The sequence below is a fragment of the Bombina bombina genome, chromosome 2, assembly GCF_027579735.1.
Source record: "Bombina bombina isolate aBomBom1 chromosome 2, aBomBom1.pri, whole genome shotgun sequence".
Classification (NCBI taxonomy): Eukaryota; Metazoa; Chordata; class Amphibia; order Anura; family Bombinatoridae; genus Bombina; species Bombina bombina.
In genome coordinates this window covers 958,320,902-958,333,720 of record NC_069500.1, presented here as the reverse complement: position 1 = coordinate 958,333,720, position 12,819 = coordinate 958,320,902, and the positions used below count along the sequence as shown (strand labels likewise).

Below are 12,819 nucleotides of genomic sequence, written 5' to 3'. Positions count from 1 at the left end.
GAAACTGTTCAAATTTATTTTGTGTAATGGAAAGAAAAACACACTGGAAAAGAGCATTTGTTCAGCACTTTTTAGAACTGCTGATATTTTGTATGCATTTCCACCATAATAAAGAAGCATACAACAAGATAGCCCAGGTGCTCTCATTTGGAGGAGACATGTAGTTAAAATGAGGCTCTTAGGACAAAAGTCCAATGCGTGGAGGTGGCTGTAAAAATAACAATTTAGATGTTACAGGAATGGAACTGAAGCAACGCAACAATAATAGCGCAGGATTGGTAAAAAAAAACGAGACACTAGATACATTTGTAAGAGCTAGGGTTGCCGCCTAGCAAGTATTTTTACTGGCATCACTCTACTTTAAAATGGCTAGTGTGGGTAATGTATGATGTATAATAACTCTGTATACTTGGTATTTCTGCTGTGTATGGGGGAAACCATTAAAGGGACAGTCAACACCAGAATGTTTGTTGTTTAAAAAGATAGATAATTCCTTTATTACCCTTTCCCCAGTTTTGCATAACCAACACAGTTATAATAATACCCGTTTTACCTCTGTAATTACCTTGCATCTAAGCCACTACAGACTGCCCCCTTATTTCAGTTCTTTTGAAAGACTTGCATTTTAGCCACTCATTGCTCAATTCTAGGTAACTTCATGTGTGTGAGCTCAATATTATCTATATGACACACATGAACTAACGCCCTCTAGTGGTGAAAAACTGTCAAAATGCATTTAGATTAGAGGCGGCCTTCAAGGTCTAAGAAATTAGCATATGAACTTCCTAGGTTTAGCGTTCAACTAAGAATACCAAAAGAACAAAGCAAAATTGGTGATAAAAGTAAATTATAAATGTAATTGTTTAAAATTACATACCCTATTTGAATCATGAAAGATTTTTTTTGGACTTGACTGTTCCTTTAAAAAAAAACAAAAAAAACATGATAAATGTATATGTAACATAATTAGTTATGCAAATCAGCACAGCTAGGAGGAGTTTTCACCTATAGACAAAAGCATCCCAAACAGCCAGCAGTCTGCCTGCAACAGAAGAGGAAATCCTACCACACCAGTCACCCATCTGCAGCTGAAGAAGAAAGCCTATCCTGCAAGTGTGTAACTCTCCATCCACAGCAAAAGCAAACCCCCATCAGTCAACTACCTGCCTGAAATAGAGGAGCAAAGCCTGTCCCCTCAGTAAATGACCTACATGAAACAGAAAAAAACCCTTCCACAAGCTGTAACTCTTGTGCAAAAGCAGAGGAAACCAGGCCCCTCCAGTCAGCTACCTGCTTGCAACAGTGTAGGAAAACACTATACCAGATATTACCCCTACTTCTGCCATAGGGGACTGAAACAAGTTACTTGGCTTTCTATGCATTTCCAACCTTGGTTGCTAACATTTATCTGCTCCAAGTTCTGGGCTCACAGCTAGGTTGCCCCCTTTTACCCAGATAATTCCTGGACATTTTGAGGCTGTTGGGCATTTGGCGGGGTTTTGTAGGCGAGGCTTCACAAATTCATGTTAAAATATATCATTTTGTAATTTTTGGTAAAGATTTGTGTCTTATAGTGATGCATATTTATTACAGGAGGCCTAATTTGAACTAACTTAAAATTGTCTTTATTTTGTATATGCTAAACTTTAAAAAATACAAAAGGCTGCTAACTTGCAAGTGCAGACAGTCATAGAAAATAATTTGTTAAAGGACCACTTAATGCAGTAGAAATACATAATTAAGAAATGTATAATAAAAAAGACAATGATTTAACACCTACTCTGAATTTCAAATAAGCAGTAGATTTTTTTCTGACAAAATAATTTTTTCTCCCATTTTCCGTCCCCCTGTATCATGTGACAGACATCAGCCAATCACAGACAAGTACACATATACCCTGTGAGCTTTTGCACATGCTCAGTAGGATCATCTTGAATATAAAAAGACTGTGCACAATCTGATAATGGAAGTAAATAGGAAAGTGTCTTAAAACCGCAGGCTCTATCTGAATCATAAAAGTTTATTTTGACTTGAGTGTCCCTTTAAAGGGACAGCAAACTAAACATTGCAGTAAATGCATACCTATGCTTGCCTGAGTAGTGATACGAGCTACATTTCAAGTTATTTTAACTTTACTAGTATTTACTAAGCAATCCGAGAATTGTATTTACTGTAATGTGCAAAATACATTACAGCTTTTTTTTAGTTTACTGCCATTAGGAAGAATGTACATGTTTTAAATTGGAAATATATTGGAAAGTTAGTTTTTTTTTTTAAATTATATGCTTTCTCTGAATCATGAAACTTTGTCCTTACTGGCCCTTTAAATAGCAATAAACGGTCTCCAATGAACCCTTTTCAAACTTAATGGGGTATTTAATAGCCACAACCATTCTCCAGTAACCCTCACTGAATCTTTTCCAACTTGGTGGGGTATTTATTAACCACAGGGGTTCTCCAGTAACACCTTAGTGCTCATTTTACAAACCTAGGGCCAGATTACGAGTGGCGCACTAACAGTTACGCATGAGCAAAAAGGGTTTTATCGCATCTCTTTGCACGCATCGGGTGTTTCGCTCGTATTACAAGTTGAAAGTAAATGCTATCACTTGAGCACAATTGAAGTTAAAGGGACAGTCTACACCAGAATATTTATTAATTTCAAAGATAGATAATCCATTTATTACCTATTCCCTAGTTTTGCATAACCAACACAGTTATAATAATATACTTTTTACCTCTGTGATTACCTTGTATCTAAGCCTCTGCAAACTGTCCCTTTATTTCAGTCCTTTTGACAGACTTGGATTTTAGCAAATCAGTGCTGGCTCCTAGGAACTCCACGTGCATGAGCACAGTGTTATCTATATGAAACACATGAACTAAAACCCTCTAGTGGTGAAAACTGTCAAAATGCCCTGAGATGAGAGGCGGCCTTTAAGGACTTAGGAATTAGCATATGAACCTTCTAGATTTAGCTTTCAACTAAGAATACCAAGAGAACAAAGCAAAATTGGTGATAGATGTCAATTTGAACATTGTTGAAAATTACATGCCCTATCTAAATAATGAAAGTTTGTTTTGGACTAAACTGTCCCTTTAAGGCTCTTCTGGATATTGTGTCCTCAGAGCTCTGGTTAATTGTTTTGCAAAACAAAAATGTGTCACAAAACACATACAAATACATTTAAAGGTACAGTTACACTCATAATGACACAATCTAATAAAATATTACACAAAAAAGTTATAAGGGCTCAAAGATATGAGGTCTCAGGTGTTAGAAAAAAATGGCAGACAAAGGGCTTTAACATAGAGATACACACATATACTTGACTAAATATATATATGTATATATTTATTTATATATGTATATAAGTATTTACAGACATATATAAACATATAAACACAGAAATACATGTTTACATATATAGACACACACACACACATATATATATATATATATATTTATTTATATATGTATATAAGTATTTACAGACATATATAAACATATAAACACAGAAATACATGTTTACATATATAGACACACACACATATATATATTTATTTATATATGTATATAAGTATTTACAGACATATATAAACATATAAACACAGAAATACATGTTTACATATATAGACACACACACACATATATATATATATATATATATATATATATATATTTATATATGTATATAAGTATTTACAGACATATATAAACATATAAACACAGAAATACATGTTTACATATATTGACACACACACATATATAGATTTATTTATATATGTATATAAGTATTTACAGACATATATAAACATATAAACACAGAAATACATGTTTACATATATAGAAACATAGAAACATAGATATTGACGGCAGATAAGAGCCATGGGCCCAGCAAGTCTGCCCCACCTTACCTAACAGTATAAACTTATCTAGTTCGTAGGATAGCCCTATGCTTGTCCCATGCATTTTTAAAGTCCCCCACAGTGTTTGTTGCTACTACCTCTTGAGGAAGTTTATTCCATAAATCAATCACTCTTTCTGTAAAGAAGTGCTTCCTCAAATTACTCCTGAATCTACTACCCTTTAGCTTGAGCTCATGACCCCTTGTTCTTGAATTTTCCATTTTATGTAAAATACCCACAGCCTCAGTTTTACTAAACCCTTTAATGTACTTGAAAGTTGCTATCATATCACCTCTTTCCCTTCTCTCCTCTAAGCTATACATATTTAGGTCATTGAGCCTATCCTGGTAAGTTTTATTTTTTAGACCATGTACCATTTTGGTAGCCCTCCTTTGCACAGATTCAAGTTTGTTAATATCCTTCTGAAGATATGGCCTCCAGAACTGCACACAATACTCAAGATGAGGCCTAACTAATGATCTATAAAGTGGCATAAGAACCTTACTATTTCTGCTGCAAATACCTCTACCAATACATCCAAGCATTCTGCTAGCCTTACTCGCTGCCTTACTACATTGTTTACTAAGTTTTAAATCATCTGAAATAATAATTCCCAAGTCCTGTTCCTCGTCTGTAACAGTCAGTAAAGTGTCATTGAGTCTGTAATTAACATTTGGATTTTTCTTCCCTAAATGCATTATTTTACACTTTGCTGTGTTAAACTTTAGATCCCAGTCGTTTGTCCAATCCTCCAATTGTTGTATATCACTTCTCATTTTGTCTACCCCCCCTGGAACATCCACTCTGTTGCAAATTTTTGTATCATCTGCAAAGAGACATACTTTCCCCTGTAGCCCTTTGCTGATATCGCAGATAAATATGTTAAACAAAACAGGCCCCAGAACTGACCCCTGAGGAACACCACTAGTAACAGCCCCCTCTGCTGAATGAACTCCATTTACTAAGACACTTTGTTTTCTGTCCTTAAGCCAGCATTCCACCCAGTTCACAATTTTTGAATCTAGACCAAGGAGATATAGTTTGTGAATAAGTTTATTGTGTGGGACGGTGTCAAATGCTTTGCTGAAATCTAGATATGCTACATCAACTGCTCCTCCCTTGTCTAATACTTTTGTTACATAATCAAAGAAGTCAATTAGATTAGTCTGACATGATCTCCCTGAAGTAAAACCATGCTGATTTTGGTCCTCTAAATTGTTTGTCTTTATGTAAGTCATAATTCTTTCCTTTAAGAGGCTTTCCATTAATTTCCCTACTACTGAAGTTAAACTAACTGGCCTGTAGTTGCCAGATTCTTCTCTACTGCCCTTTTTATGAAGAGGTATTACATTTGCTATTCTCCAATCATCTGGGACAGCTCCTGTTAATAGTGACTGATTAAACAGATCAGTTAATGGGACAGTTAGCACTGAACGAAGTTCTTTTAAAACCCTTGGATGAATATTATCAGGACCCACTGCCTTTGTAACATTTATTTTTGATAATGCTAACAAAACCTCATCCTCTGTAAAAAGATTACTGTTAAGCTTGTTTCTATTTTGCATAGCATCCCTTAATGTAGACATTGTATCTTCACAATCTTTAGTGAAAACAGAACAGAAGTAATCATTGAGACAGTCTGCAATCTGCTTATCTCCTTCTATTATTCTACCATCAACTGATTTCAATTTTACTATTCCTACCTTATTTTTTCTTCTTTCACTGATATATCTAAAGAATGTTTTGTCCCCATGTTTTACTGACTGTGCTATCTTCTCTTCTGCATCAGCTTTAACCTTCCTAATTAACTGCTTAGTCTTTTTTTGTTGGAGTCTCCATATTTTCATATCATCATCTGCTTGTGTGTGTCTGTAATTTTTATAAGCTATCTTTTTTGTCTTTACAGCATGTGCTACTTCTTTGGAAAACCAAATTGGTTTCCGCTTTCTTTTACTTTTACAGACATGTCTAATACAGTGTGCGGTTGCATCTAAAATGGCACCTTTCACAAATTCCCACTGTTCTTGAACCCCTGTAATAAGATTTTTCCCCTTTAAATAGTTTTTTAGGTATTCTCCCATTAATGAAAAATCTGCCATCCTAAAGTCTAAAACTTTTGTTTTAGTCTGGGTGTACAGTTCCTGAACATGAATACTAAACCAAACAGATTGATGATCACTGGATCCTAAGTTCTCACCTACAGACACATCTGAAACTGTATCACTGTTTGTAAGTATTAGATCTAATATAGCTTCCTTACGAGTTGGTTCCTTGACTAATTGTTCAAGTGATTCCCCTAGCAGAGATTCAAGAATATACCTGCTTCTAGCCGATCTAGCAGAAGGAATCTTCCAGTCTATATCTGGCAAATTAAAGTCCCCCAGTACTATAACCTTACCCTTCATGGTCATTTTGGTTATTTCATCTAATAACAGATTGTCCAGTTTTTCATCCTGCAATGGAGGCCTATATACAACCTCTATTCTAAAAACATTTTTATCTCCAATTTCCAAAGTCACCCAAATACTTTCCACCTCATCATTTGTTCCTACAATTTCAGTAACCTTTATATTTTCATTTACATACAAAGCAACTCCTCCACCTTTCTTTCCTACTCTGTTCTTTTTAAATAACCTGTATCCAGGTATGACTATGTCCCAGTCATGCAAATCATTGTACCATGTTTCTGTTATAGCTACTAAATCCAAGTTGTCCCTAGTCATTATTGAAATGAGTTCATGTAATTTATTTCCTAAGCTGCGAGCATTTGTGCTCATGGCAAGAAGAATTTTTCTACTAGAATTTCTAGAATTGTTACTTGGACTAACAGTTTTGGCATGCTGTGGGGGGCAGGTGGATATATTAATGCTACCCCCCTTTATTAGTTTAAATGATTTCTAATAAAGTATTTGAACTCCTCTCCCAGATACTCTGTTCCTTTAGCATCCAAATGCAAGCCATCTCTCCTAAATAACCTAGTATCTTTCCAAACAGAGCTATAATGGCCAATAAAACCAAATCCTCGTTCCCTGCACCACTTATCTAACCAAGAATTAAATGTTGTTATCCGCTCCATCTTTCCTGCTTCCTGGTCATACACAGGTAAAATAGCAGAAAATGATAGAGTTGATGCCACAGTCTCTAAATGATTACCTAGGTCACAAAACTCTTTCTGAACAGCAGCAACATGATTACTAGCCAGATCATTTGTTCCTAAATGAACAATCACATCCAACTCACTTCCCTTTCCTGCTGCCTTAACAATTCTCAAAATACGATTCCTATCCCTGTGAGCAGTAGCTCCTGGAAGACATCTAACCTCCCTTGTTTCTCCTTTACTTTCACCTAAATACACATTCCTCAAAATAGAGTCACCCACATATATAGATTTATTTATATGTGTATATAAGTATTTACAGACATATATAAACATATAAACACAGAAATACATGTTTACATATATAGACACACACACATATATATATATATATATTTATATATGTATATAAGTATTTACAGACATATATAAACATATAAACACAGAAATACATGTTTACATATATAGACGCACACACATATATAGATTTATTTATATATGTATATAAGTATTTACAGACATTTATAAACATATAAACACAGAAATACATGTTTACATATATAGACACAGACACATATATAGATTTATTTATATGTGTATATAAGTATTTACAGACATATATAAACATATAAACACAGAAATACATGTTTACATATATAGACACACACATATATAGATTTATTTATATGTGTATATAAGTATTTACAGACATATATAAACATATAAACACAGAAATACATGTTTACATATATAGACACAGACACATATATAGATTTATTTATATGTGTATATAAGTATTTACAGACATATATAAACATATAAACACAGAAATACATGTTTACATATATAGACACAGACACATATATAGATTTATTTATATGTGTATATAAGTATTTACAGACATATATAAACATATAAACACAGAAATACATGTTTACATATATAGACACACACACATATATATATTTATTTATATGTGTATATAAGTATTTACAGACATATATAAACATATAAACACAGAAATACATGTTTACATATATAGACACAGACACATATATAGATTTATTTATATATGTATATAAGTATTTACAGACATATATAAACATATAAACACAGAAATACATGTTTACATATATAGACACACACACATATATATATTTATTTATATGTGTATATAAGTATTTACAGACATATATAAACATATAAACACAGAAATACATGTTTACATATATAGACACACACACATATATATATTTATTTATATATGTATATAAGTATTTACAGACATATATAAACATATAAACACAGAAATACATGTTTACATATATAGACACACACACATATATATATTTATTTATATGTGTATATAAGTATTTACAGACATATATAAACATATAAACACAGAAATACATGTTTACATATATAGACACACACACATATATATATTTATTTATATGTGTATATAAGTATTTACAGAAATATATAAACATATAAACACAGAAATACATGTTTACATATATAGACACACACACATATATAGATTTATTTATATATGTATATAAGTATTTACAGACATATATAAACATATAAACACAGAAATACATGTTTACATATATTGACACACACACATATATATATTTATTTATATGTGTATATAAGTATTTACAGACATATATAAACATATAAACACAGAAATACATGTTTACATATATAGACACACACACACATATATATATATATATATTTATTTATATATGTATATAAGTATTTACAGACATATATAAACATATAAACACAGAAATACATGTTTACATATATAGACACACACACATATATAGATTTATTTATATATGTATATAAGTATTTACAGACATATATAAACATATAAACACAGAAATACATGTTTACATATATAGACACACATATATATATTTATTTATATATGTATATAAGTATTTACAGACATATATAAACATATAAACACAGAAATACATGTTTACATATATTGACACATACACACATATATATATATATATATATATATATTTATTTATATATGTATATAAGTATTTACAGACATATATAAACATATAAACACAGAAATACATGTTTACATATATTGACACATACTGTATATATGCATCTCCAGATGCGCAAACCTTAGAGGGAATGGTGGCTGGCAAGAAGGGGAGAAGAAGCTGTAGAGGGAGGAGAGCAATCCTGGATATTTGGAGAGTTTACCGGTACACAGAGCATACCTCCCAATTCCGGGGCTTTACCTCTCATAAAGTATGTTGATTGGTTATGTAGCAAACGTATTGCTGGTGTATAATCTGGTAGTAGGGTTATTTTATTTTATTTTAATAACAAACATATTGGTTGACTTTTTAAATATCTTACTACTTTATTAAACATGAGGAATATTGATAAATATTCCCAATACACAAGATTCACCTTCTACAGGAGATCACGACATGCATAATATAGATATAATAAAATGTTGTTGTTTTTTTTACTCTAGTAAATTTGCCTACCTCCAGACAAGAACCTAACAGACACTTACAAGTCTTGCTAATATAATAAAAAAAAATAGCTTTACCAACAATAAAACATTGACATAATGCTTCAGTACCTTCTGATGCCTTCTTCATTTCACAATGTTTTATTATTAATACACTTATTTTTTGATGGATAAGACCTGTCAGTGCATATTTGGTGAATGTGGATTAGTTAAAGGAAGAAAATATTCATATGCTAAATCACTTGACGGTGATGCAGCATAACTGTAAAAAGCTGACAAGAAATATCACCTGAACATCTCTACATAAAAAAGGAAGATATTTTACCTCAAAAAAAATTCAGCTCACCAGGGTAAGAACAAGTTGAAAAACCCCCCAAAAACAACAATAGCCAATCAGTATCAGCAGTGCTGAGGTATTGATTTGCCTTTGCTGTGATTTCATGATATTTCATAGAACTTACTTAAACTGAATAGGAAAATAACATGACTGTGTCTGCACATAACAGATGCATACTCCATAGAAAGTCCTGGGACAAGCATCCCGACTGGCCGCTTAAAGTCTCTTTACACTGGGGCGTGAATACTTAGCAAATTTGAGATACATTTGTTTTCCTTTTCTTACAAAGAGATGTTCAGGTGATATTTTCTAGTTAGCTTTTTACAGCTATGCTGCATCACTTTCATGTGCTTTAACATTTGGGTATCATGTCCCTTTAAGCACAGGGATCCCAGGCAATGCATTTACTATAGCAGTGAGAGGTGTAGGTGTGTCAGTCAATATCAGTTTGTCTACGTGTCTCCATAAGATTAAAAATAGCATGTGGTGGTCCCTCACATTAAATGGTTGGACATGAATTGGTTACAAGAGGATGCTGTTATTGGGTGAGTATAGGGCTCCTGTGCATTATTTTCTTTCAAGTTCCTGGTATAACAGTCAATAGGACACTTTGCTGAAATGGCCGCAGGACATTAACTGCCTGTATTTATCAGTACACAAGAAGATTTTTTTGCAAAGACATCCTCTGCTCTTGTACAACCAATTGTGCCTGAGCAGGGCTAGTCAATCATGCTGGTTAGATTAGTTTGGAGTGAATTTAAAGGTACATGAAACCCAAAATGTTTATGCCATGATTCAGAGAGAGCATACCATTTTAAAACAACTTTCTCATTTGTTTCTATTATCACATTTGCTTTATTCTCTTGGTATCCTTTGTTAAAAGGAACTAGCTGAAAGAGGCATATAGGTGCAGCCAACAATCACAAGCTTCTGAGCCTACCTAGGTATACTTTTCAACAAAGGATGCAAAGAGAAGGACACAAACTAGATAATAAAAATAATTTAGAAAGATATTTAAAATTAAATTAAAATTCCCACCTCTGAGGTGACACAACAGGTATAGGAAGCAGCGGCTTAAACTGCGGCTTCATAAATATCAATTGAAGGCTTGCATGAGGGAGAGTGCAACTGATTGGGGCATTCACTCTTTGATAAATCTAGTTCAAAGATTAATGTGGATATGTAGCTGATATAAGGGACTGCAAGAGCCATGCATCTGACACAAGGTGTAATGTGGGAATATATATGCGATAAGGGGTCTGCAAACTCCATGCAATAGACATACAATGTCTAATATTTACATAGATCTGGTATATGGGGCCATACAACTGATAAATAATCTGATGTTGGCATATGGCTGGTATAAGGGGTTGCAGAGGCCATGCATCCAATACAAAATGTAGTGTTGACATATAGCTGGCACGAGAGGGCAGCAGGGGCCATGCATATGACATTCATTTTTATTTAGGCATAAAGCTAATATAATGGGGGACCTGGTGTTACACATCTTATCTGAGGTTTCATTTGGGCATATAGCTGACATCTGAACTGAGGGCTTTCTGGGAAATGTAACTGCCAAAGGATAGCTGCAGGAGCATGAATATGCCCTGAGATCTCCCTTGGGTATATAGCTGGCATAAAATGGGCTGCAGGGGTATCTATCAGTACTTACTGGCATACAGGGGCAGTAGTTATCATTTGGTTGTTTAGCTGGCAACATTCTGTAACTTTTTTATTGAGTAAAAACGATTGTATTTATACATAAATCAATATTTTAACTTGTAATATTATTATTACTGTTATTATTATTATTGTTAGTACTACTTTTATTATTGATGATTATATGTGCAACAACATTTTTTGCACTAGGGCTCGGTTGTGCCACTTCTCGCCCTAAACCCCAACCCCAACCATAGTTTACATGTGCCCAGATTGGGAAACCAGGCCACATAAAAATATATTGTATTTTTAATAAAACTATTTTATGACCAAAAAAATACTTTTTATGAAACTAAGCTCCTTTTCATACCCAGGTTTTCTGTGTTCTGTTTAGAAAATGATACTATAGGTTGTAATATACATAGGTAAATAATATAAAGTGAGAGTATTCTCTCATGAAATACAAATCGTAAGGGTTATGGTATCCTATTGAGTCACTGGAGTGTTTAGGAAGTCGGATCTTCCTTAGATTAAAAAAGAGGTTTCAGTAACAAGAGAGAAAGCACCCACTGGACACAGCACACAGGTGGAATAAGAAACTATTGGTAGTAGTTTGAACAAACAACGATAACTGCATAACATGTGTAAAACCATAGAATTAATTCAATTGACCTGTAATGGAACAACTACAAAGAAAGATGAAACTACATCAAATTAAATAAATACATTACCTGGGTAAATTTGCAGATATATAGAATACGATGTGTAATGTGATCATTCAGACAGCAAATCAAAACCAATATATTAACAAAGCCATCAACACACATCATCAGGAAAATGCAAAATCAATTATAAGTGGTGGGTAATTACTAAAATTCTATAATTTCAAGTATTCTACCATATATGCTCTAAATTATAATGTAATTATGCCTGTGATTTACTTTTTATTAGCTATCTGTATTACAATCTAGAGCATCTAAGCACATGCTGAACATTAGAGTGTAAAAACATTATATAAAGTGACACCAATTCACACAATCTCTAATATTGCATCTAAAATTTACAACTTCAGTGATACAGGCATATTTCAGAAGCATATATAGTTTATTACATATTCATTTATAGAAAATCAGCAAACAACTGTCATAAGAAAAGCTTACCTTGTGCTTCACGCCTGCCTTATCATAATTTGCAGAACGAAGCTTGACAATTCACAAGGAGATATCTAAACCTGGTGGTTGAAAAGAGAAATTGGAAATCAGAACCAGTGTGATTCCTTCTTCTGCAGATATCCCT

The 12,819-nt window shown here is 33.1% G+C and overlaps 1 protein-coding gene across 3 annotated transcripts in view; it reads right to left on the bottom strand.

Annotated features, from left to right (window-relative positions):
* BMPR1B (bone morphogenetic protein receptor type 1B) overlaps positions 1–12,819 on the bottom strand; it is a 729,768-nt gene that overhangs the window by 324,444 nt on the left and 392,505 nt on the right. For all 3 annotated transcript variants that reach the window (XM_053703451.1, XM_053703448.1, XM_053703450.1), the window contains one exon: positions 12,684–12,754. The gene's annotated coding sequence lies outside the window, so the exon portion shown is untranslated. The remainder of the gene's footprint in view (positions 1–12,683; positions 12,755–12,819) is intronic.